The following is a 26,330-nucleotide window of genomic DNA, read 5'->3' as shown; positions in this document are numbered from 1 at the left end:
AACATGTTCCTGGGGCAGTTCTTGGAAGGCAGATTTCCAGGCGCCTGCCTGGATGTGGCCCTGCCTCCCGCTCCCCCAGGCCCCCTCTTCCTATAGGAAAGGCGGCAAGAGGCGCTTCATTAGCGCCTCTGAGGCCCCAGCAGCCCCGGGGGGATGAAAAGGGCCTAGGAGGGGAGCCGTCCTAATTTTGGCACACCTGGCAGGGGGCCCAGGGCCACTGAAAGGGATTCAGCTGGGGCCGGCTGGGCAGGCCCCGTCATTGTTCCCGCTAGATCCGCGGTCAGGGCTTCAAATGCAAAACCGGGCAGGGGATGGGTTGGGGGGGGCGCCGGTGGCCTCTGCTCTTCCTTTAATAGACCAAAGGACTCTGGCGGCTTAGCTCTTTTTCCTAATTTAAAGATATTTTCAGGCGTTTGGGAGCTCCCCTACGGCGAAGCAGGAAGGCTGGGAAGTGGGGGGCCTTGAAACTCTCTTCATGGTTGCCCGCGGAGGATGGAGGAAAAGGCGGGGAGGAGGAGGGGGGCTGAGGTTGGTCTGGGGCCAGGGATGGGGCGCTGGGCAGGTAGAGACCCGTGTTGAGTTCTCGGCTCTCCTCTGCCCCAGTTTCTCTCTCTCTGGAACCTCTGCCTGATTTCTGGAACCGTCCCCAGCAGGTAGGACGGATGCAGATGTGCCCAAACGCCAGGTTCTTGCAAAGGAGCTCTTTCGGGTCAACTCTGGAGGCCTTGACTTCGGAGGCAGATGGAGGAGGCTTGATCCCTCTCAGCATGGCAGCCGTGGTGCCAAGGCAGGAAGGAGGGTAGGGAGGCAAGCCAATGGGGTGCAGCCACCTCCATGCCAGAAAATGGGGGCTCCCTGGATCATCTCCTCGGCGGGAGGGTGCACGGGGACCAGGAAAGAGAACCAAGGGGCCCCGCTGGAGGGGCCTGGTGCCTAGGGACAGTTTAGGGGGTACTGTCTTCCCCTCTCTCCTGGCCACGCTGCCCTCTCGGCCTTTTTCTCCCCTTTTGCCCCACATCCCCGCCTACTCCCCTCCAGGCCCCAGCGCCCCCACTCCCAACCCCCCGGCCTGCTCTCCTGCCTCCCCTGTGCCACCTCCATGGGCTGCGTTTCTCTTCCCTCCTCCGAGTTCCCAGCCATCCCCTCTCTCCCCCTCCCCAGTGCGCCCTCCTCCCTCTGACTGGATCCCGCCTCCCCAACGCTCTCCCAGCCTCCCAGCCCCCTCCTCCCTCCCTCCCTCTCTCCCCTTCCTTCCTTCATCCCGGCCTTTCTTCCCACCTTCCCCAGCAGGAGAGAGGGGGCCGCGCTCCCCCCCCAGCCCCTCCCCCTCCCTCCCTGGGGCCGCCGCCATCTTGCAGGATGCTGGGGAGGGAGCCGCGTGCAGGCAATGGAAACAATGCATCTTTTATGAAGCGATCCCCCCTCCCCGCCTGGAAACCTTGCATTAATACGGCATTGATTTCCCTCGGAATAGAGGGGGCTCTCCCGCGCCCCTAACCCGAGGGGCGCAAGAAGGGAGGGGGCCAGGTTCGGGGGCGGGGAGGGAAAAGTGGAGGGTGGTGGAGTCATCGCCTCGGGCTCCCAGCTCTGCAGCCGGCGCCCTCCCCGCGCCCCGCCCGGAGACCCCCACCCCACCCCGCAGGTGGAACTAGCTGGGCTGAGGGCCCAGGTTTCCAGAGTGGGGGAGGGTGTTCCGGCGTGAGGCCCTCTAGTAACTTCTGGGCTGAGACCCAGCCAGAGTCCCGGCCGATGGGACCCTCACTCGCCTGTTCTCAGCCCTGGCATTGGCCACAAAGGGCGCAGGAGACCCTCGGCTGTCCCTGGGGCCCGCTTTCTGCGGCCAGGTCCTCTGGGACATGTGTCCTCCCCTCCCCCCTAGAACCCTCCGAGGTTCCCCATCTCCTCCAGGCCCAGTTTCCTTCCCCTCTTCTCTTCCATCTTGCCGCCTCACTCCCATCCTTACAGCTCCCGCCTCTCTCGTCCTCTCCTGGCTCCCCCCTTCCCCTTCCCTGCTGCCTGCCCCCTCCCGCCACACCCCCTTCCCTGCGTGCTAATGGCCCGGTGGCAGGCAGCTCCGTGGCTGTTTCCGGGGGAGGCGGGTTTGCAGCCAGGGTAGATGTTCGAGCGGTTCGGGGAGGGGGAGGAAGAAGAATTATACATACATAAATCTGGGATAATGACGGTGTTGCTAATGGGGCCGGCGGCGGCAGCTCCCGGCAGTTCTCCCCAACAAACACACACCCCCATCACACACACTCAGGGACAACCTGGCTTTCTGACTCGTCTGAGGGTCCGTGCGCCCCAATCATCTACTTGACTGGCCCTGAACCATCCCTGCTGCAGATCCGGGGTCCATGCTCATTTGTGACATCTCTGAAACGTCCCCCTCCAGCCTCCCAATTCAATTTGCGGCTTGCCACTTTGCTTGCTCTGTGGCCTAGGGGCGAGTAGTTACCCCAGCAGGACAGGTGGGTTCCCTTGGGTCTTATTACCCCGCCACCAGCCTGGACCCCCACTCCTCTAGTTTTTCTGAGGTCACACCACCCACAACATGACATCTTTAGCATAACTGGAGGAAGGTCAGACCGATTTTCTTACCCTTTCTCAATTTCATAGCTGTGTGACCTTAGGCAAATCACTTAACCTCTCTGAGATTCAGTTCTCTCTACTTGTAATTTGGGAATAATTACGTTCAAAGAAGCTGAGGCTGAGGTGGGAGGATCGTTTGAGGCAAGGAGTTCGAGACCAGCCTGGGCAACACAGTGAAACTCCTGTCTCTGAAAAAAAAAAAAAAAAAAAACTTAAAAAAAAATTAGTCAAGTTAAGGGCCAGGCATGGTGGCTCACACCTGTAATCCCAGCACTTTGGGAGGCCAAGGCAGGTGGATCACTTGAGGTCAGGAGTTCAAGACCAGCCTGGCCAAATGGTGAAACCCTGTCTCTACTAAAAAAAAAAAAAGTATAAAAATTAGCTGGGTGTGGTGGTGCATGCCTGTAATCCCAGCTACTCAGGAGGCTGAGGCACGAGAATCACTTGAGCGGAGGTAGCGCCACTGCACTCCAGCCTGGGCAACAGAGCAAGACCATGTCTCTAAAAAAAAAAAAAAAAAAAAAAGAGAGAGAGAGAGAAAGAACCTGAATTCATCCATTTCTTTCCACTTTTGTGCTTTCCAACTCCTTCTTCACTTGCCTGGATTTACTGAGGTTGCATTGACCCCAGCCTCCTGGCTTCTGCCCTGGCCTCCATCCGTCCTTACGCCCAGAGGTATATTTGAAAAGACAAGGACGTTCACGTTTTCCTTCTGTTGAGAACACTGCAATGCACCCCCCTGGCTCTTAGATTAAGACCCAAATCCCTCACTCAGCCTCCTTGGGATTCCTCTCTCCATCACTTAGTCCACTCTAGCTACACTGAACCTTCGCACTGGCTGTTCCCACCTCCTGCAGCACCCTTTCCCCTAGATTTCACATGGCCAACCAGCTCTGCCTTCTTCTTCACACCTTGGCTCCATGTCACCACCCCCAGTCAATCTCCATCAACTCTCTGATGCCGCCTACTTATTTGTTTTCATGACTTATTCCCTACTGGAATAACCTCTCTCTCTTCCTCCCTTCCTTTCTTCCCTCTCTTGTTCCCTCCCTCCTTCCTTCCTTTCTTCCTTTTTTTTTTTTTTTTTTGACAGTCTGGCTCTGTAACCCAGGCTACATGCACGATCTCGGCTCACTACAACCTCTGCTTCCCGGATTCAAGCTATTCTCCTGCCTCCAGCCTCCCAGGTAAGATGGGATACAGGCTTTGTGGCTGCACCAGTGAATTTTGTATTTTTAGTAGAGGCAGGGAGACACATGGCCAGGGTGGTCTTGAACTCCTGACCTCAGGTGATCTAGCTGCCTCAGCCTCTCAAAGTGCTGGGATTATAGGCGTGAGCCACCGAGCCAGGCTCTTTCTTTCTTTTTTGAGATGAGTCTCACTCTGTCACCCAGGCTGGAGTGCAGTGGCGTGATCTTGGCTCACTGTAACCTACACCGTGTTCAAGTGATTCTCCTGCCTCAGCCTCCCGAGTAGCTGGGACAACAGGTGGGTGCCACCATTCCCAGCTAATCTTTGTATTTTTAATAGAGACAGGTTTTCACCATGTTGGCCAGGCTGGTCTTGAACTCCTGACCTCAAGTGATCCGTTTGTCTTCAGCCTCGAAGTGCTGGATTTGGAGTGTGGAAACCACAGCGATCTGGCCAAAATTTATTTACTCTTTTGGCTGTGACACTTATTCTCAGTGTGTCCCACAATACCTGGTACCTACTAGATTTTCAAATATGTGTTGAATGAGTGAATTAAATAAATAATGTTGTGACTATGTAAGGATATAATTGAGGTAATGTTCTTGGCAGGTTGCCAGCATTCAATAAACCAAGATGCTGGGCACAATGGCTCACACATGTAATCGCAGCATGTTGGGAGGCAAAGGCAGGAGGATAGTTTGAACCAGGGGTTCAAGAGCAACCTGGGCAACATAGTGAGACCCTGTCTCTACAAAAATTACAAAAAAATTAGCTGGGTGTGATAGTGTACGCCTGTGGTCCCAGCTGTTTGGGAGGCTGAGGTGGGAGGATCACTTGAGCCTAGGAGGTTGAGCCTGCAGTGAGACAGGTTCATGAGATCCAGCCTGAGTTACTGAGTGAGACCCTGTCCACACCCCCACAAAGGGTAAACTTATGTTCATCAAAAGACATTTGTACATTCTTGTACAAGAATGTTCATAGCTGCTTTATTTACAATAACCATTCACTGCAAACAACTCAAATGTCCATTGGCAGTAAGCTAAATACACTGTGATACATCTCCACAATGGAATATCATACAACAAAGAAAAAGAATAGGAAAACAGCCATGACAATATATTCTCACAGATACAATGTTGCATAAAAGCAACACACCAAAGAGGACACACCATGTATTTCCACTTACACAAAGTTCAGGTGTAGGCAGAACTAATCCATGATGAAAACATCAAATTGGAGGATATTGACTGAGAAAGAGCATTTGGGAATTTCCTGGAGGGAGAAGTATGTTCTTCTGGTCTGCATGGTGGATACACAGGTATACACATGTGTAGAAATTCACCAAGCTGAAATTTATGATTTGTGCACTTTACCATATTCGTTAAAAAAGAAGAAAGCCAGGCATGGTGGCTTGTGCCTGTAATCCAAGCTACTGAGGAGGCTGAGATGGAGGATCGCTTGAGTCCAGGAGCTCGAGACCAGCCTGTGTAATGTAGTGAGACCCTGTCTGCTTTAAAAAAAAAAAAAAAAAAAAAAAAGGAGGAGGATCATGAGGTCAGGAGATCAAGACCAACCTGGCTAACACAGTGAAACCCTGTCTCTACTGAAAAATACAAAAAATTAGCCGGGCGTGGTGGTGGGCGCCTGTAGTCCCAGCTACTCAGGAGGCTGAGGCAGGAGAATGGCGTGAACCCGGGAGGCGGAGCTTGCAGTGAGCTGAGATCGTGCCACTGCACTCCAGCGTGGGCGACGGAGCAAGACTCTGTCTCAAAAAAAAAGATTAGGGTGGGTTCAGTGGCTCACACCTGTAATCCCAGCACTTTGGGAGGCCAAGGCGAGCAGATCACTTTGAGACTTGCCTCGCCAGCCTGGGTAATTTAATGAGACCCTGTCTGCAAAAACATAAAAATAAAAAAATAAAATAAAAAGATTAGGCTGGATGCAGTGGCTCACGCCTGCAATCCCAGCACTTTGGGAGGCCAAGGTGAGCAGATCACTTCGAGACTTGCCTTGCCAACGTGGTGAAGCTCCGTCTGTCCTAAAAATATAAAAATTAGCCAGGTTAGGCCTGGTACGGTGGCTCACGCCTATAATCCCAGCCCTTTGGGAGGCCGAGGTGGGCAGGTTACAAGGTCAGGAGTTTGAGACCAGCCAATATGGTGAAACCCCATCTCTACTAAAAATACAAAAATTAGGCGTGGTGGCGGGCACCCGTAGTCCCAGCTACTCGGGAGGCTGAGGCAGAAGAATTGCTTGAACCCGGGAGGCAGAGATTGCAGTGAGCTGAGATCATGCCATTGCACTCCAGCCTGGGCGACGGAGCAAGACTCTGTCTCAAAAAGAGAGAGAAAAAAAAATTAGCCAGGTGTTGTGAAGGGTACCTATAATCGCAGCTCCTCAGGAGACTGAGGCAGGAGAATCGCTTGAACCTGGGAGGTGAAGGTTGCAGTGAGCTGAGGTCACGCCAACTCCACTACAGCCTCGGTGACAGAGCGCGACTCCATTTCAAAATAATAATAATAATAATAATAATAAAAAGAAATGATGCTGGATGCAGCGGCTCATGCCTGTAATCTCAACACTTTGGGAAGCCAAGGCAGGAGGATCACTTGAGGCCAGGAGTTTGAGACCAGCCTGGGCAATGTAGCAGGACCCCATCTCTACAAAAACATATATATTTTAAAAATTAGCCAGGTGTGGTGGTGCACGTCTGTAGTCCCAGCTACTCGGGTGGCTGAGGCAGGAGGATCACCTCAGCTCAGGAATTTCAGGCTGCAGTGAGGCGTGATCACTCCACTAGACTCCAGCCTGGGCAACAGAGCAAGACCCTGCCTCAAAGTAAAAGAATAAAATATACAATAAAAATAAAACAGAGCAAATAAAATGTCCCCTAGAGCCATGTGTGATCCATAAGCTTTGTGAATCCTGACACCTCCTCTCCTTCGAGGTTGTACAATTGTCTTCCAAAGTTGGAAAAAAATGTTTAAAGCTGCCCACATTCAGGAGGGAGGTCCCAGGGGTATGAGTGCCCTCCCCCATTTCCTGGGGATGACAAGGGTTTCCAGCCTTCCTTGTCCTTGGGGTGTGGGCAGCTCGGTGTGAGGGCCAGTGGTTGATCTTGAAGTTTCTTTCCTACTCCCTCATCCCTTTCCTACCCAAGCTGTGGTCCCAGCTGACTCACGTATCAGAGGCTGCGAGTGAGTTCGGTTGCTATGGCAACAGGGCTGCGGAGATCCCCAGGAACCTGCTGGCCCGCCTCATTGCCTCACCGTATGGGGAGCTGCTTTTCCCCCTTAAAAATGAAACAGGAGTGGGACGGGGGAGGAACCCCCTTCTTCTGCTCTGGAAGGAAATGCCTCCCTTACCTGCTTTGTCCCAAACCCCGGTTTGGAGAGGAGGGTCTGGATGGGACCCAGACTGTGGATATGGATGGAGGGAGGAGAACCCCCGCTCCCCGGTTTTAGCAGCCTTCCCAGGTCCCACAAAACACGAGGAACACGGTCTTTCTCCAGTTCCAACTTTTCTCATCTGTTCATTCATTTCTTCCACAGGAGGCATGAGGAGGTGAGAGATGGAAAGAATGCTGCCTGTCGTTTGGAGTCAGAAGGAAAAGAAGGTTGAGAGTCTGGCAGCTTTGCTCTAGTGGCTTCTTCCTGTTTCACTTTTTACAAAATTGAGATAATCGTTTCTACTTCGTAGCGATAGTATGAGGCATAAAATGGATTAACACATGCAAAATGCTTAAAGCAACTTCTGGCATACGGTGATCTCTCAACCAATCGATGGCTATTATTATTATTATTGATTGAGATGGAGTCTCACTCTGTTGCCCAGGCTGAAGTGCAGTGCGATCTTGACTCACTGCAGCCTCCGCCTCCTGGGCTCAAGCGATTCTCCTGCCTCAGCCTCCTGCCTGGGTAGCTGGGATTACAAGGTGTTAGCCACCTCACAGCCCAGCTAATTTTTTTTCTTTTTTTTTTTTGAGACAGAGTCGGCTCCATGAAACAGGCTGGTGTTAAGTGGCAGCGATCTCGACTCACTGCAAGCTCAGCCTCCCGGGTTCAAGCCATTCTCACCTCAGCCTCCTGAGTAGCTGGGACTACAGGCACCTGCCACTCGCAGCCCCACCCAATTTTTGTATTTTTAGTAGAGAGGCGGGGTTTCACCATGGTCTGGATCTCGGACCTCGTGATCCGCTCGCCCTCGGCCTCCCAAAGTGCTGGGATTACAAAGGCGTGAGCCACCCGTGCGGGCAAATTTTGTATTTTTAGTAGGGACAGGGTTTCACCATGTTGGCCAGGCTAGTCTTGAACTGCAGCCTCAAGTGGTCATGCGCCTCCCGAAGTGCTGGGATTACAGAGCCCTGCACCCTGACATTATTATTATTATTATTATTATTATTGTATTGTGGACAGAGGTCTTGCTCCATCAACCAGGCTGGAATGCAGTGATGCCATCTTGGCTCACTGCAACCTCCACCTCCTGGGTTTGAGCCATTCTCCTGCTGGCCTCTGAGTGGCTGAGTTATAGATTATTGCCCCGCCACGTCAGCCAATTTTTTTGTATTTGTAGTAGACACAGGGGTTTTGCCATGTTGGCCAGGCTGGTCTCGAGGGCGCTCCTGGCCAGGTGATCCGCTCACCTTGAGCCTCCCAAAATACTGGGATTACAGACGTGAGCCACCACACCTGGCCTGATTATTATTTTATATGCCAGATCACATGTCAGTCACTTTTATGTGTAATAGTGTATGTAATCCTAGCCGGGCACTATGGCTCACACCTATAATCTCAGCACTTTGGGAGGCAGAAGTGGGAGGACCAAGTGAGGCCAGGAGTTCAAGACCAGCCTCAGCAACATAATGACCTCATGCTGAGAATTTAAAATATGTTAGCTGGGCACAGTGGTCTGCCTGCAGTCCTGAATTGCTTGGGAGACTGAAGATGGAAGGATTTAGCTTGAAACCAAGGAAGTTGAGGTTATAGTAAGATATGATTGCACCACGCTCCAGCCTGGATAACAGGAGACCCTGTTTCTTTCTTTCTTTCTTTTTGAGGCAGGAGTTTTGCTCTTGTGCCCAGGCTGGAGGTGGCTGTGGAGTGATCTCGGCTCGCTGATCCTTCAGGTTCGCCGGGTCTCAACCCTAAGGATCCCTGGAGTCTCCCATCAGGTACATATTTATGAGATCGAGTTTCATCAGTCGGGCTGAGATCTCGACCAGGTGATCCATATCAAGTCGGATCAGGTCAAATCTTAAAAATATTCGACAAAAATACATCCGGATCCGCAAAACCGAGTTCAGTCTTGTTTTCTTTCCTCGGGAGATTCTTAAAAAAAAAAAGTAAATAAATAATAATTACATGTAACCCGAGGCAGCAGTTTTGTGGGATTGCTATCATCATACCCATTTTCACAGATTGGAAGTAGCTGAGGTTTTAAGTGCCCTGGAGATTGGGGCATTCTCTAGTCTCCCAAGCCCTAGACTTTCTTGAAAAACCCAAGCTAAACTCAGCAGTAAAATGTTTGGTTGGCTCCCACCTGAGGGTTCACAGAGGGACTGCCTGTGCCTACCCTCAGCCCTTTTCTTCCCTGCATCCTGTGTGGCATTAAGAGGGTTGCTGCAGCTACCTCTCCCAGGGAGCCAATGTCTCCACAAGTCATCATGATGGCTTCCTGATCATGGCTCTCTCTTTTGTTTTTTTTGAGGCCAGGTCTCACTTGTTAGGCTGGACTGCAGTGTAAGCGCGATCTTGGCTCACTGCAAGCTCTGCCTCCGGGTTACGCACAGTTCTCCTGCCTCAGCCTCCCGAGTAGCTGGGACTACAGGTCCTGCCCAGCCCATTAATTTTTTGTATCTTTGTAGTAGAGGCCGGGGGCTTTGTGTTAAGCCAGGATGGCGGTCTCGATCTCTGACCTCGTGAGATCCACCCACCTCGGCCTCCCAAAGTGCTGGGATTGCAGGCGTGACCACAGCGCCCTGTGGACTTTGGTTTGGGGATTTTTTGGGGCGGAGTTTCACTCTTAGCTTGCCAGGCTGGAGTGCAATGGCATGATCTTGGCTCACTGCAGGAGCCTCCTCACCTCTCGGGTTCAAATGATTCTGCTCACCTCAGCTCCCGAGTAGCTAGGGTTACAGAGTCTGCCACACTGGCAATTTTTGTATTTTAGTAGAGTTGAGTTTCACTATGTTGGCTAGGCTGCTCTAGAACTCCTGACCTCAGGTGAGCCGCCTGCCTTGGCTTCCCAGAGTGCTGGGATTATGGATGTGAGCCACCTCACCTGGCTGATGGGCTGGTTTGTTTTTTTGTTGTTTTTGGTTTTTTGGGTTTTTTTTTTTTTTTTTTTTTTTTTTTGAGACAGAGTCTTGCTCTGTCACCAGGCTGGAGTGCAGTGGCATGATCTCGGCTCACTGCAACCCCTGCCTCTCGGGTTCAAATGATTCTCCTGCCTCATCCTCCCGAGTAGCTGGGATTACAGGAGCTTGCCACCATGTCCGGCTAATTTTTGTATAGAGACAGAGTTTCACCATGTTGGCCAGGATGGTCTCGATTTCTTGACCTCATGATCTGCCCACTTTGGCCTCCCAAAGTGTTGAGATTACGGGTGTGAGCCACCACGCCCGTCCGACGGGCTGTTTTTGTGTTCTGAGTTGGGTAGGATAAGATAGTTCCCACTTGGCCTTCTATATCCACTTTTCACGTGCCTCTACTTGGTTCTGGTTCCTTGGACAGATCTGGGGTTCCCAGATCCTCTGCCTTCCAGCTGGGGTCAGACAACTGAGAGGAGATGGATGGCAGGAGGGGAGTGAATTCAGCTTCAAGCCTGTCCTGAGAACGGGTCACTCACCTGACCCAGATCCATGGTTTCTGGGGATGGCAACAGCTGCCCAGTGTTCTAAGGTGCTAGGGTTGTGATTCAAGCCATTTAAATTTTTTATGTATTTAGTTAGTTATTGTTTGTTTGTTTGTTTGTTATTGAGACAGAGTCTCATGCTGCCACCCAGGCTGGAGTACAGCGGCACAATCATGGCTCACTGCAGCCTTGACCTCCTGGGCTCAGGTGATCCTCCCATCTCAGCCTCCCGAGTAGCCTCCCGAGTACAGGTGCACGTCACCACACCTGGCTAATTTTTTTAAATTTGTTTGTAGGGACGGGGTATTGCCATGTTGTCCAAGCTGGCCTTGAACTCCTGGACTCAGGGAGTGATCCACCCACCTCAGCCTCCCAAAGTGCTGAGATTACAGGCGTAAGCCACTGTGCGGTCCTTTGAAGCTTTTCTTGCAAATTCTCTTATCTTTATGACAGACCTCAGTCACCCACTGTGATTGCAGGATGCTTCCCATGGGGATCGTAACCAAAAAGCATTCTTCCCCAGGAGCTTTTCCTGATACCAAAAGCGTTAGATTTCGGGAACATTTAAAAATAACTTTTTCTTCTTTTTTGTTGTTATAGGCAGGAAATACGCTATGTGTAAACCAAAAGACAATAAAGATCTCCACATTTCCAGCCCTGAGTAGAAAACCACTGCTGATCTTTAGGTGTCTATCCTTTTTGTCTTTCTTTTCTTTTCTTTTCTTTTTTTTTTTTTTTTTTGGGGTCTGCGGCTCTCTTGCCAGAGCCTGGAGTGCAGTGGCATGATCTCCACTCACCCTGCAACCTCAGCCTCCCAGGTTCAGAGTGATTCTGCTTCAGCCTCCCAGGTAGCTGGGATTACAGGCACCTCACCATGTCTGGCTAATTTTTGCAGAAGTGAGACAGGGTTTTCACCATGTTAGCCGGAGGGCTGAGTCTCCGAGACTCCCTGACCTCGGGCGATCCACCTGCCTCAGCCTCCCAAAGTGCTGGGATTACATGAGCCACAATGCCCGCCCTTCTTTGTTGTTGTTTTTTGTTGTTGTTGTTGTTGTTGTTGTTGTTGTTTAAGGCGGAGTCCCCCCTCTGTAAGCCAGGCTCGAGTGCAGTGTCGTGATGCCGAAACACCAACTTCTGCCTCCTGGATTCAAGCAATTCTCCTACCTCTGAGCCTCCAGTAGCTGGGACTACAGGCATCTACAAGGCTAATTTTTATATTTTTTATTTTTATTTTTTAATTTATTTTATTCATTTTATTTTTTTGAGATGGAATCCTCACTGTGTCTCCCAGACTGGAGTGCAGTGGCCCGATCTCGGCTCTGCAAGCTCTGCCTCTGGAGTTCACGCCATTCTCCTGCCTCCAGCCTCCGGGGCGCTGGGACTACAGGTGCCATCCTGCATACAGCTAATTTTTGTGCAGTAGAGACAGGGTTTCCGTGGTAGCCAGGATGGTCTGGATCTCTGACCTGCATTGATCCTGCCCACACCTGGCCTCCCAAAGGGCTGGGATTACAGGCGTGGCCTGCGCCCGGCCAGTTTTTCTTGTGCAATAGGCAGGACACCATGTTGGCCAGGATTGGTCGATCTCTCCTGGCCACCATTGGTCACCCGGCCTCAGGCACCCAAAGTGCTAGGATTGCAGGCGTGAGTAGCACTAGGCACCCCCCCTCCTTTTTTTTTTTTTTTGAGATGGGGGTCTCTCTCTCTGGTACTTGGCTTCCAGGCGTGCAGTGGGTGTGATCTTGGCTCACTGCAGCCTCTGCCTTCGAGGTTCAAAGGGTGCCTGCCTCAGCCTCCTGAGTAGCTGGGGAACCTACAAGGGCCTGCCACCACACCTGGCTATTTTTGCATTTTTGTAGAGATAGAGGTTCCTGCCTTGGCTTGACTGGTCTTGAACTCCTGGGTGATCTGCCGCCCTCAGCCTCCCAAAAGTGCTGGGATTACAAGCCTGAGCACGCCCACATGGCCAGCTTCTTGTCTTTCTCAGAGTTATGACTCTCTAGGATCCAGACAGGAGCCGGGCCTGAATGCCAGCCCTGACAGGCTCACAGACTTGGGCAGGAGTGTGTCTCGACCTCTCTGAGCTTCAGTTTTCTCATTTATAAATGCGGTAAGCATAGTGTCAACTTTGTTGGATTGCTGGGTGTAAATGCCACTGTACTCCAGCCTGGGCAAGAGAGTGAGACCCTGTTGAAAAAAAAAATTTAAGGCCGGGCGTGGTGGCTCACGCCTGCAATCCCAGAACTTTGGGAGGCTGAGGCAGGCGGATCACCTGAGGTCAGGAGTTCAAGACCAGCCTGGTCAACATAACGAAACCCTGTCTCTACTAAAAGTACAAAAATTAGCTGGGTGTGGTGGCGCGTGCCTGTAATCCCAGCTACTTAAAAGACTGAGGCAGGAGAATTGCTTGAACCCAGGAGGCGGAGGTTGCAGTGAGCTGATTTTGCACCATTGCACGCCAGCCTGGGCAAGAAGAGCGAGACTCCATCTCAAAAAAAAAAAAAATACATAAATAAAAAATAAATGTAAGTGAGACCAGGTAGAGTGGTGCATGCCTGTAATCCCTGCACTTTGGGAGGCTGAGGTGGGAGGATGGCTTGAGCCCAGGAGTCCAAGGCTGCAGTGAGCTATGATCATGCCACTGCACTCCAGCCTAGGCCACAGAATGATAGATACCTTATCTCTTAAAGAAAAAAAAAAAAAATCAAGTGAATGTTTCATTGAGTGCTTACTAAGTTCCATGCACAAAGGCTAAACACTTTGACAGACATTATTTTCTATAACAGTCACAAGAACCCATTTGAAAGAAAGGAGGGCTGGGCACGGTGGCTCACGCCTGTAATCCCAGCACTTTGGGAGGCTGAGGCAGGTGGATCACTTGAGGTCACTCGAAGTCAGGAGTTCCAGACCAGCCTGGTCAACATGGTGAAACCCTGTCTCTACCAAAAACACAAAAATTAGCTGGGGCTGGTGGCTGGTGCCTGTAATCCCAGCTACTCGGGAGGCTGAGGCAGGAGAATCGCTTGAACCTGGGAGGTGGAGATTGCAGTGAGCGGAGATTGTGCCACTGCACTCTAGCCCGGGCAACAGAGCAAGACTGTCTCAAAAAAGAACAAAAAAATAAAAAAGAAAGGAAAGAAAAAAAAAGAAAAGAAAGACAGAAAGAGGAAGGGAGGGAGGGAGGGAGGAAGGCAGGAAGGCAGGAAGGAAGGAAGGAAGGAAGGAAGGAAGGAAGGAAGGAAGGAAGGAAGGGAGGAAGGAAGGAGGGAAGGAAGGATGGATCCAGGCACTGCAAGTAAGTGGAGGAGGAGGCAGGATTTCACTCCATCCTTTGCCATGAGCACTGTCGGTATCTCCCCGTAAGTTGTGCCTTGCCTCCATTTGACATCACCAAGCTTGTTATTATTGTGTCTAAACCAAGAGCAAATTGGCTATAAGTAAGGGCCACAACCATCAGTTCAACTTGACCAGAATATAGTAACCACCCACCACATGCTAGACCTTGTACTTGTTAAGGAAAAACAGCTCAGATCTCCCACCTTCCTGGAGCTTTTAAGACTCCTGGGTCACATCTTTTAGCTTATGCATAGACTTTTATTTTATTATTATTTATTTTTGAGACAGGGTCTCGCTCTGTTACCTGGGCTGGAATGCAGTGGTGTGATCTTGGCTCACTGCAGCCTCAACCTCCTGAGCTCAAGTGATTCTCCTGTCTCAGCCTCCCAAGTAGCTGGAACCACAGGCATGTGCCACCACGCCTGGCTACTTTTTGTATTTTTAGTAGAGATGGGGTTTCACCATGTTGCCCAGGCTGGTCTCAAATTCCTGACGACCTCAAGTGATCTGCCCACCTTGGCCTCCCAAAGTGCTGGGATTTCTTTACAGGTGTGAGCCACCGCACCTGGCCTGCGCAGACTTTAAATACGTGTTTCAGTTCTCAGAGTTTTTCTTTGCACTGGATGCTAAGTTGAGTTTCAGATAGTTAAAGGGTGTCAGAACAATGGCTGGGGACAATAAGGTGCTGTTATTGGTGATGCCTTGTCTAGGAGGGGAGCAATTTTGGGAGTGGGAAGGGAACAAAAGAAACGGTAGTCCCTATGGATAAGGACTGAAGCCCTGGTTCCCAAATGCCTGCACTTGAATCCCAGATTCATCATTTACTTCTGGTGTGACCTTGGACAAGCCCTCTCATCTTCCCGTGCCTCAGTTTCTCCATCTGTAAAGTAGACCTGGTCTTGGTAACCTGCTTCCTAGAATTGTGGTGTGAACTGAGGGAGCTATGGGTAGCTTTAGACAGTGACTGGTCGGCGGCAAGCAGTCAATCAATGAAGCCTCCATCACAACGATCCCTTGGGCTCCCCAGGGAGTAGCGTTTTGGAGGACCCAGATTCTGAACCCACAGAGTTGGCGTGGAAGAGGAAGAGGGAGCCTGGTTAGCCCCCGACTTACACCCCTAGAAGCCTTGGAGCCAAAGCAGTCGGACCCCAGCCCCAGCTTCGGAGGAGCTGCCTTGGGGGTGGGGCCGCCCCGGGCCTGGCCCAACCCCAGCAAGCTTGTTAATTACTTCTCAGGGTCACGGGTCTTAAGGAGCCCCTCCGAGGGGATCTTCGCCCAGCCCTCTGTTTATTGATCGCATCTAATCTCTCCGCAGGCGGGCGGGCCTCTAAATCCTCCTTAACTCTCCTTTCCTGCCCTTTCCGGGCAGGGAGGCCCCCGGGCTGGGTTTAGCTCGCAGCGAATGAGGGCTGGAAAACTGGAGCGCACTGGGAGACCTCTAGGGCCCCCCTAAAACGGAGAAGGGATGGTGGGTCCCCCCCAACAAGCATCTCGGGCCCCCCAACCCCTACCCACCTGTGGGCAAGGACACCGCCCTTTTCTGCCCCTCCCAACCCCCCATCTTGGAATACACCTTTTCCGGCTCCAGAATCCGGGTAGACCGCCCCCACTTCCCCCTCGGCCAGCCGTGGCCTCCCTTGGTCCCCATCAGGGGAAGGAGGATTTGGGAGCTGGGAAGCCGCCCTGACTTGCTGTTCTCTCCTTAAAGAAACCAGCGCCGCTGGAGGGAGTGGAGCCCCTGGCCCCCGGCCTGGCTCGGCTCTCTGCCGGGGTGATTAGGAGGCGTCCTCCGAGGGCGCAGGGCTTTAACCCGAGTTGCCAGCGCTTTTCGGGCCCCGGGCGATGTCGGTTGTTCAGGGGGCTCTCTGGGTGCCTGGCAGGCCTCTGTTCCCACCTTTGAAGTGAGCTCTGGTTGGATGGTGGGAGGAGGGAGGGGGAAGCGGGATGTTCTGCTGGGCCGGGTCTGGGAGGAATTCCACGGGAAATGCGGGGAGTTAATGGGGGAAACAGAGGCAGTGTCAAAGAGACAGCCTGCTAACATTTTTAAAAATGCTTTGAAAATTTTTGTTTAATTTTTTTGAAACCAGGCCTTGCTGTGTTGCCCAGGCTGGAGTGCAGTGGCGTGATCATAGCTCACTGCAGTCTCGAAGTCCTAGGCTCAGGTGAGCCTCCCACCTTGGCCTCCTGAGTAGCTGGGACACTACAGGTGCATGCCAGCACACTATGCTAAATTTTTTTTCTTTCTCGGTAGAGAAGGGGTCTCACTATGTTGCCCAGGCTGTGGCAGGCTGGGCATGAGTGGCTCATACCTGTAATCTTAGCACTTTGGGAGGCTGAGGCAGGATTGCTTGAGCCCAGGGGTTTGAGACCAGCCTGGGCAACATAGCAAGACCCTGTCTCTAAAAAAAAAAAAAAAAGGCAGGTGTGGTGGCACACCCGTAGTCCCAGCTACTTGGGGAGCTGAGGTAGTAGGATCACTTGAGCCCAGGAGTTTGGAGTCTGCAGTGAGCTATGATCGTACCACTGCACTCCAGCCTGGGCAACAGAGTGAGACCGTTTTTCAAAAATAATAATAATAAATAAAATAAGAAACAAAAACTTGGAAGACAGAGCAGCCTAGGTTCGAATCCTGCCTCCACCACCCAGCACTGGGAGATCCTGAGTGAGTGACTTTGCTTCTTGGAGCTCTCCCCTCACCTCTCACCTGTCAGCTACCCTGGGCCAGGAACTGAATGGCTAAAAGGGCCTGGTTCAGAATCAGTGCTCCTCCTGGCCAAGAGAGAAGGAGGAAGGACAGGGGGTGGGTGGACAGCTGTAGTGACTGGGACTGGTGGGGTGGGGAGGTTGCTGGCTCCTACCTTCCAGAGCTCCCAGGCTGTGGGCCAAAACTGACACAAATACCTGCTCTTGCCCAGCGGCTGTGGATGCCCAGGGGGTCTCTGGGTGGGGAGGCGGTGGGTGTCTATTGGCCCAGTGGTAAAGGGTCTAGGTAAAGGATCTGGGTCTTCAGTTTTTATTTCCCTAGGAATGTATGATGGAGCTCTATGACCAGACATGGATGTGATCAGAGTTCAGGACCAGGCACCAGTGTGCCTGAACTGTGCCTCAGTGGTTGCACTTTCCCTGTGCACACCTGGCGTACACCTGGCACACATCTGCCACATTCCTGGTGCACAGCTGGTGTACACCTGGCACACGCCTGCCACATTCCTTCCACTTCCTTCTTTCCTTCATTCTTCCTTCCATTCCATTCCCCTTCCATTCCTTCCTTCATTCCTTCCTCTCCATTCCTTCCTCTCCATTCCTAAGTTTTCTAAGTTGTCCTTTTCTTCCTCTCCACAATTCTTTAGCTGGTGTACACCTGGCACCGCATGCATGCCACATTCCTGTGCACCTGGCTGCGCCTGCCACATTCCTGGTGCACTTGAATGCTCTGGCACAGCATTCCTGGGTGCACGCCTGTATTGTGCCACCAGCATATACCTGCCACATTCCTGGTGCACACCTGGTCTATGCCTGGCACACAGTTGGTGTACACATGGCACATATCTTTCAGGCTTTCAGCCACTGATCCATCTTGGTCTTGCTCACCCAGTGTCAGAGAGGCATGAGGTACCTGAGTGAGATCACCTTTCTTTTTTTTTTTTGAGACAGAATCTTGCTCTGTCACCCAGGCTGGAGTGCAGTGGCGCGATCTCAGCTCACCGCAAGCTCCGCCTCCCGGGTTCGCGCCATTCTCCTGCCTCAGCCTCCCGAGTAGCTGGGACTACAGGCACCCGCCACCACGCCCGGCTAATTTTTTTTTTGTATTTTTAGTAGAGACAAGGTTTCACTGTGTTAGCCAGGATGATCTCCATCTCCTGACCTCCCTAGTAGCTGGGACTACAGGCGCCCACCACCATGCCCGGCTAATTTTTTTATATTTGTATTTTTAGTAGAGACAAAAAAAATTGTATTTTTGTATTTGTATTTTCACCATGTTAGCCAGAATGGTCTCGATCTCCTGACCTCGTGATCTGCCCTCCTCGGCCTCCCGAAGTGCTGGGATTACAGGAGTGAGCCACCGCGCCCGGCCAGCCACCCCCATTTTTCTAAGATATGGTTTATTTTTTCTCTCTCGCTCCTCTTTTATCATTCCCCTGGTTCCCCACTTCCTACTCAGCCCTTTAGAAATACAAATATAGAATGGGCATGATGGCTCACTCCTGTAATCCCAGCACTTTGGGAGGCCAAGGTGGGAGGACTACCTGAGGTTGGGAGTTCAGGACCAGCCTGGCCAACATGGTGAAACCCCGTCCCTACTAAAAAATACAAAAAATTAGCTGGGTGCAGTGGCGTGCGCCCGTAATTCCAGCCATTTGGGAGGCTGAGGCAGGAGAATCGCTTGAACCTGGGAAGCAGAGGTTGCAGTGAGCCGAGATCATGCCACTGCACCCCAGCCTGGGCAACAGAGCGAGGCTTTGTCTCAAAATAAACAACCCCCAAATATAACCTTTTACCCCTTCCTGCTCCACGCACCCCCAGCCCCTTGATTCACCAGACACTCCCTACAGGGCAAGTTCATCAAACTCCTCATGAGTTGACAGTTGATTTACAGACCAAAGCATGCCTGCTGCAGAACTCTCACCCATCAGGAGGTTGCTTCAAGGGGTAACAGCCAAATCTACAAAACTCCCTCCACCAGGAGACTACTTCGAAAAACTCCCACCTGGGGAGATTTTGGCCTAGTCCTGTCCACAGAGGTGCCAGCAGCCACAGCTCAACCGCCCTGTAGATAAGGCACCAGGGCTAACATGTGCCCCCACCCCACTTTTCCCCCTGCCTTTTAAAGTGCTGGCTTTCTGCTCCAAAACGGAAGCAGCATGTTTAAAGGTGGGACGCCTCTGCTTCTTCCCCTAAGCTAGTTTTGGAATAAATCACTTTCTTTAGACCAGACCTAGCTCTCGTTAATTGGACTTTGCAAGCTGGCAAGTGACTAACTCACATTTTCGTTAACAGTAGCTGTACTTCCTGCCCACCTTGTGTTGGATGAGGTCATGTGACTAGCTCTAACCAATGAGCTGTGAGTGAAATTGACAGGCATTATTCCCAAACTACAGCATTTAATTGCCTGTGTGAGACCCCCTGAAAGCTCTTATTTCCTTCCAGCATGACAGCAAGCAATGTTTCATAATGTTCCAGAATGTGGCTGTTCCATCAAAGACTATGAAGAGCAGAACCTCCTTGCAATGACCCAAAACAGACTTGAAGCCTGGGTGAGAAATAAACGTTGTAGTTTTAAGGTTCTTGGGCTAGTTTGTTTCTGCAGCATGATCTAGCCTATCCTAACCATTACAAATTACACCCCCCTTTTTAAAGGTGAAGAAACTGAGGCATAGACAGGTTAAATCACTGTTCTTGGTCACCCAGCTAGTAAGTGACAAAGTGATAGAGTCAAGGTTAGAATCCGGACAGTCTGAGTTTAGAGTCTCTCTTTCTTTCTCTTTATTTCTCTCTCTCTCTCTTTCTTTTCAAGAGTTTCACTCTTGTTGCCCAAGCTGTAGTGTAATGGCGCGATCTCAGCTCACCACAACATCCGCCTCCCAGGTTCAAGCGATTTTGCTGCCTCAGCCTCCCGAGTAGCTGGGATTACAGGCATGAGCCACCATGACCGGCTCATGTTGTTTTTTTTTTTTTGAGATGGAGTCTCGCTCTGTCACCCAGGCTGGAGTGCAGTGGCACGGTCTCGGCTCACTGCCAGCTCTGCCTCCCGGGTTCAGGCCATTCTTCTGCCTCAGCCTCCCACGTAGCTGGGACTACAGGCGCCCCCACCATGCCCAGCTAATTTTTTGTACTTTTAATAGAGACGGCATTTCACCATGTTAGCCAGGGTGGTCTCGATCTCTTGACCTTGTGATCCGCCCGCCTTGGCCTCCCAAAGTGCTGGGAGTACAGGCGTGAGCCACCGCGCCTGGCCTCATTTTGTATTTTTAGCAGAAATGGGGTTTTTCCATGTTGGTCAGGCTGGTCTCGAACTCCCGACCTCAGGTGATCCTCCTGCCTCGGCCTCCCAAAGTGCTGGGATTACAGACATGAGCCATCATGCCTGGCCTTTTTTTTTTTTTTTTGAGAAGGAGTCTTGCTCTCTCACCCAGCTGGAGTGGAGTAGCACAATCTTGGCTCACTGCAACCTCTGACTCTTGGGTTCAAGTGATTCTCTTGTCTCAGCCTCCCGAGTAGCTGGGATTATAGGCAGACACCACCATGCCTGGCTAATTTTTGTATTTTTAGAAGATGGGGTTTCGCCATGTTGGCCAGGCTGGTCTCAAACTCCTGACCTCAGGTGATCTACCTGCCTCGGCCTCCCAAAGTGCTGGCATTATAGACATGAGCCACCATACCCAACCTCTTTTTTTATTTTTAGAGACAGAGTCTTCCTCTATCACTCAGGCTGGAGTGCAGTGATGTGATCACGGCTCACTGCAGCCTCAAACTTCTGGGTTCAAGCAATCCTCTCACCTCAGCCTTTGAAGTAGCTAGGACTACAAGCATGCGCCGCCACACCTGGCTCTGTGTGTGTGTGTGTGTGTGTGTGTGTGTGTGTCTGTGTGTAAACTAAGTTTCACTATATTGCCCAGGCTGGTCTCAAACTCCTGGCCTCAAGCGATCCTCCAGCCTTAGCCTCCCAAAGTGTTAGGATTACAGGCATGAGCCACCAGGCCTGGCCTGCTGTTGTTTCTAAATTGTTATCTGGAGGGGGTCCTTAAACATACGGAAAATTCACAAACTGCAACAGATTCTGGATGAGGTTGGCCTCTGCTGTCCTGTTGCCTCTGATAATTTTTTTTTTTTTTTTTTTTTGAGATGGCATCTCGTTCTGTGGCCCAGGCTGGAGTGCAGTGGCGTGATCTCAGCTCACTGCAACCTCCGCCTCCTGGGTTCCAGCGATTCTCCTGCCTCAGCCTCCTGAGTAGCTGGGACTATAGGCATGTACCACCACGCCTGGCTAATTTTTGTATTTTTAGGAGAGACGGGGTTTCACCATGTTGGCCAGGCTAGTCTCGAACTCCTGACCTCAGTTGATCCGCCTGCCTCAGCCTCCCACAGTGCTGGGATTACAGGCGTGAGCCATCTCGCCCTGCCGCCCCTGGTCATTTTTGGCTCTTGTTTCTTTTCCTCTTGAGCACTGGCTCTCTTGGTTGGTCTCTCTCTATCACCTCCCCTGAGGGATATCTAGGAGGCTGGACAAGAGGACTGAGGAACATTCTCCTCCCTCTAACGCCCACCTGGACCCTTTAGTTCCTTCAGCCTTACACCTCCAGTCCCCTCTGATCTCCTGTCCCGGCAGATCTCCGTGCCATTCGCCTGCTCTGCCTACACTCTGATCACATGAGCCCTAACACTTTCTCCTAAGGGCTGGACAGCAATTGTTTGCTATAAGGGAGAAAAATCCTCCAGCCAGAGAGCTGAGCCACTAAACTCCTGGGTCCTGAGGAAGCCCAGAACTGAGGTTTCAGAAATGTCTTCTCGGCCGGGCGCGGTGGCTCAAGCCTGTAATCCCAGCACTTTGGGAGGCCGAGACGGGTGGATCACGAGGTCAGGAGATCGAGACCATCCTGGCGAACACGGTGAAACCCTGTCTCTGCTAAGAAATACAAAAAACTAGCCGGGCGAGGTGGCGGGCGTCTGTAGTCCCAGCTACTCGGGAGGCTGAGGCCGGAGAATGGCGTGAACCCGGGAGGCGGAGCTTGCAGTGAGCTGAGATCCGGCCACTGCACTCCAGCCTGGGCGACAGAGCGAGACTCCGTCTCAAAAAAAAAAAAAAAAAAAAAGAAATGTCTTCTCACCTCTTCACCCCTTGGGCTGCCTCCTGTCACTTGCCGGGGTCTCGGAGTCCCTTCTGCACTCAGAAGCTCCCAGGGAGGGCCAGTCAGACAGGGCTCAGGACTCTTCCAGGGAAACCTCCACTCCTCCCGCCCTGACCAGTTAACACGACACTTATTCTACATTAAATACCAATTGGACCAATTTTCTGCTGTAATTAAAACCTCTGCAGACGTGTTCCCTGCTTAGCGGTGATGAGTTTATTAACCTCCAGCTCTGAAGGAATGTGGGGGCAGGGGAGAGGGAAGGAAAGAAGAGAGTTTTCCAGATTAGGAGATTGGACCCAGGGAGAGGGGAGGTTTGGAGCTGTGCTGTCTCCTAGTGGGCTCTGAGCAAGAGACAGATGGGGGGAGTGTGCAAAAGCATTGACATCTGTGTGTTTGCTGCCTTTGCAGTAGAGACTTGCAAATATCTACCCCCACCACCCTGACCTGCTACGGAACCAGGACTGCCCTCCCATAATCAAGTGTGTTTTATAGTCCTACTTCCCAAATTATTGGCAGGCAGCATGTCCTGAATCTGGAAATACAGCCTCTTTCAGTTCAACAATCTGGCCTTGTATGGGATTGCTTGTTACGTAGCATAACTTCGGTTATCTGACTATTACATATTGTATCTCCACTTCATCGTCGGTGAAACAGACACATGCCACCACACCCAGATAATTTTCTCCTGTGGGCAGGAGACAGGTGGAGGCATGTGCAACAGCATTGACAGCTGTGTGTTTGCCGCTTCTGTGGTGGTGACTTGGAAATATCTACCCCCATCACCCCGACCGCAGTTTCACAACTGAGGCCCAGTTTGCATACAAACTTAGGTGAAGCCATGAAGGGTTCATAGCTTGCAGCCACAGAGGCTGGAAATCAATGCCTAGTACATCCCTGGCAGCTCAAGGAGTCAGCTCATATCTGTTCATTAGAGATCACAGAATTATCACGTTCTCTCTCTCTCTCTCTTTTTTTTTTTTTTTTTTTTTTTGAGACAGAGTCTTGCTCTGTCACCTAGGCTAGAGTGCAGTGGCGTGATCTCAGCTCACTGCAGCCTCCGCCTCCCAGGTTCAAGCGATTCTCCTGCCTCTGCCTCCCGAGTAGCTGGGACTACAGGCGCATGCCACCTCGCCCAGCTAATTTTTTTGTATTTTTAGTAGAGACGAGGTTTCACCATCTTGGCCAGGCTGGTCTTGAACTCCTAACCTCATGATCCGCCCACGTTGGCCTCCCAAAGTGCTAGGATTACAGGCGTGAGCCACCGCACCTGGCCTCTCTCTCTCTCTTAAGAGACAGGGTCGGCCGGGCACGGTGGCTCAAGCCTGTAATCCCAGCACTTTGGGAGGCCGAGACGGGCGGATCACGAGGTCAGGAGATCGAGACCATCCTGGCTAAAGCGGTGAAACCCCGTCTCTACTAAAAAAATACAAAAAAAACTGCTGGGCGAGGTGGCCGGTGCCTGTAGTCCCAGCTACTCGGGAGGCTGAGGCAGGAGAATGGTGTAAACCCGGGAGGCGGAGCTTGCAGTGAGCTGAGATCCCGCCACTGCACTCCAGCCTGGGCGACAGAGCGAGACTCCGTCTCAAAAAAAAAAAGAGACAGGGTCTCACACTGTCATCCAGACTGGAGTGCAATGGCACAATCTTACCTCACTGCAGCCTCAAACTCCTGGGCTCAAGCAGTCATCCCACTTCAGCCTCCTAAGTAGCTGGAACTACAGGCACATGGCACCATGCCCAGATAATTTTCATATTTTGTATAGAGATGGGGTCTTGCTATGTTGCCCTCCTGGGCTCAAGCAATCCTCTTACCTCAGCCTCCTGAGTAGCTAGGATGACAGGTGTGAGCCGCTATACCCAGCATCTATCACCTTTCAAACCCCCTCCAGTCCAGCCTCAAGAAGTTACTCTGGCCAGGTGCAGCGGCTCACACCCGTAATCCCAGCACTTTGGGAGGCCGAGGTGGGCAGATCACTTTTTTTTTTTTTTTTTTTTTTTGGACGGGGTCTCGCTCTGTCACTCAGGCTGGAGTGCAGTGGCCGGATCTCAGCTCACTGCAAGCTCCGCCTCCCGGGTTTACGCCATTCTCCTGCCTCAGCCTCCCGAGTAGCTGGGACTACAGGCGCCCGCCACCACGCCCGGCTAGTTTTTTTTTTTGTATTTTTTAGTAGAGACGGAGTTTCACCGGGTTTGCCAGGATGGTCTCGATCTCCTGACCTTGTGATCCGCCCGTCTCAGCCTCCCAAAGTGCTGGGATTACAGGCTTGAGCCACTGCGCCCGGCCTGGGCAGATCACTTGAGGTCAGGAGTTCAAGACCAGCCTGGCCAACATGGTGAAACCCCGTCTCTACTAAAAGTGCAAAAACTAGCTGGGTGTGGGTGGCGCCCACCTGTAGTCCCAGCGACTTGGGAGGCTGAGGCAGGAGGACTGCTCAAATCTGGGAGGCGGAGGTTGTAGTGAGCCAAGATCACACCACTGCAGTCCAGCCTGGGTGACAAAATGAGACTCCATCTAAAAAAGAAAGAAAGAAAGAAAAAAAGCCACTCTATCCTTTTGTTGTTGTTATTAATTAATAGACTTCACTTGTCAGAGCCATTTTAGGTTCTCAGCAAAATTATACGCATAGTACAGACAGTTTTCATATACCCGCTCTATCCCCTCTCCCTCTTTCTCCTGTTATTACTTATTTTAGTTTTAGAGACACGGTCTTGCTCTGTCACCCAGGCTGGAGTGCAGTGACACCATCACAGCTAACTGCAGCCTCGACCTCCCTAGCTCAAGCGGACCTCCCACCTCAGTCTCCCGAGTAGCTGAGCTGATGGGGTCTTGCTTTGTTGCCCGGGCTGGTCTCAAAACTCCTGTGCTCAAGTGATTCTCCTGCTTCAGCGTCCCAAAGTGTGGAGATCACAAGCATGAACCACTCCCGCCTGCCCTTTCTCCTATTATGAACGTTTTGCATTAGTGTGGTCTATTTGTCACAACGGATGAGCCAAGATTGATACATTATTATTCACTGAAATCTGTAGTTTGCATTATGGTTCACTCTGTGTTGTACCTTCTATGGGTTTTGACAAATGTGTGACATGTATCCACCATTACAGTATCATACAGGGTAATTTCACTGTCCTAAAAATCCTCTGTGCTCTACCTATTCATTCTTCCTCCTGAACCCCTGGTAACCACTGATCTTTTTACTGGATCTATAGTTTTGCCCTTTCCAGAATGTTACTGAGTTGGAATGATACGGTGCATACATGCAGCCTTTTGAGATTGACTTTTCTTTTCTCTTTTTTTTTTTTTTTTTTTTTTTTGAGACGGAGTCTCGCTGTGTCTCCCAGGCTGGAGTGCGGTGGCGCGATCTCGGCTCACTGCAAGCTCCGCCTCCCGGGTTCACGCCATTCTCCCGCCTGAGCCTCCCAAGTAGCTGGGACTACAGGCGCCCGCCACCACGCCCGGCTAGTTTTTTGTATTTTTAGTAGAGACGGGGTTTCACCATGTTAGCCAGGATAGTCTCGATCTCCTGACCTCGTGATCCACCCGCCTCGGCCTCCCAAAGTGCTGGGATTACAGGCTTGAGCCACCGCGCCCGGCCACCGGCTACCTTTCTCAGTTCTACCTTAATATCTCATGTGGCTGTTTTCCTTTTCTCTTGTGCATTCTTTCCTCCCCCTCTGTCTTCTTGCTTTTTTTTGAGACTGAGTCTCACTCTGTCACTCAGACTGGAGTGCAGTGGTGTGATCTTGGCTCACTGCAACCTCTGCCTCCCGTCTTCAAACGATTCTCCCACCTCAGGCTCCCAAGTAGTTGGGACTACAGGCGCACGTGACCATGCCCGGCTAATTTTTGTAGTTTTAGTAGAGACAGGGTTTCACCATGTTGGTCAGGCTTGTCTCAAACTCCTGACCTCAAGTGATCCACCCCCCTCAGCCTCCTAAAGTGCTGGGATTACAGGTGTGAGCCACCACGCCCAGCCTCTACTTGCTTTTTCCTTCTCACACCTCTATCTTCTCTCTGGCTCCCTCTCCCAGCCTTCTCTCTGCACCTCCTCCCCTGCCACTTGCTCTCTTCAAACTCGGGGATGTGAGAAAGTTCCGGCAGAAATTGCAATCTCCTCTCCTCTCATGTGGCTCCGAGATAAGACAGTAAAAATCCGATTTTCAGCAATTTGCTTCATTTGTGAGCTCTCCGGAGTCTCCCTTTCTCCCCCTGACACGAGCTTAGCAAAATTGCCTGGGCGGAGTGGATATTTTTAACCACTTAGTAGTCAGAGCGGGTTCAGATAAAGTTTTGCAAGAAACCGGTCCAGGCCCTGTGCCTGGGGCTGCTGGCGGGTTTGGGGCTAGAGTGAAGCACGTGTGGCCGCTTCAAGGGGTTTAGTGGAGGGGCATTTAAGAAAACGATGTCAGGCCGGGCGCGGTGGCTCAAGCCTGTAATCCCAGCACTTTGGGAGGCCGAGACGGGCGGATCACAAGGTCAGGAGATCGAGACCATCCTGGCTAACACGGTGAAACC

At 51.6% G+C, this 26,330-nt stretch overlaps 2 long non-coding RNA genes across 2 annotated transcripts; both read left to right on the top strand.

The window, feature by feature from the left end:
- The first annotated feature begins 549 nt into the window (after positions 1 to 549).
- LOC103879957 lies at positions 550 to 11,362 on the top strand. The gene is made up of 3 exons (XR_004180362.1): positions 550 to 653; positions 7,332 to 7,396; positions 11,233 to 11,362. It is a non-coding gene; the product is annotated as an uncharacterized LOC103879957 (long non-coding RNA).
- A 1,335-nt stretch (positions 11,363 to 12,697) lies between these two features.
- Positions 12,698 to 19,249, top strand: LOC116271683. The gene is made up of 2 exons (XR_004180361.1): positions 12,698 to 12,742; positions 19,117 to 19,249. It is a non-coding gene; the product is annotated as an uncharacterized LOC116271683 (long non-coding RNA).
- The last annotated feature ends 7,081 nt before the right edge of the window (positions 19,250 to 26,330 follow it).

This window comes from Papio anubis, chromosome 20, assembly GCF_008728515.1.
Source record: "Papio anubis isolate 15944 chromosome 20, Panubis1.0, whole genome shotgun sequence".
Taxonomy (NCBI): domain Eukaryota; kingdom Metazoa; phylum Chordata; class Mammalia; order Primates; family Cercopithecidae; genus Papio; species Papio anubis.
This window is presented reverse-complemented; position numbering and strand designations above follow the sequence as displayed.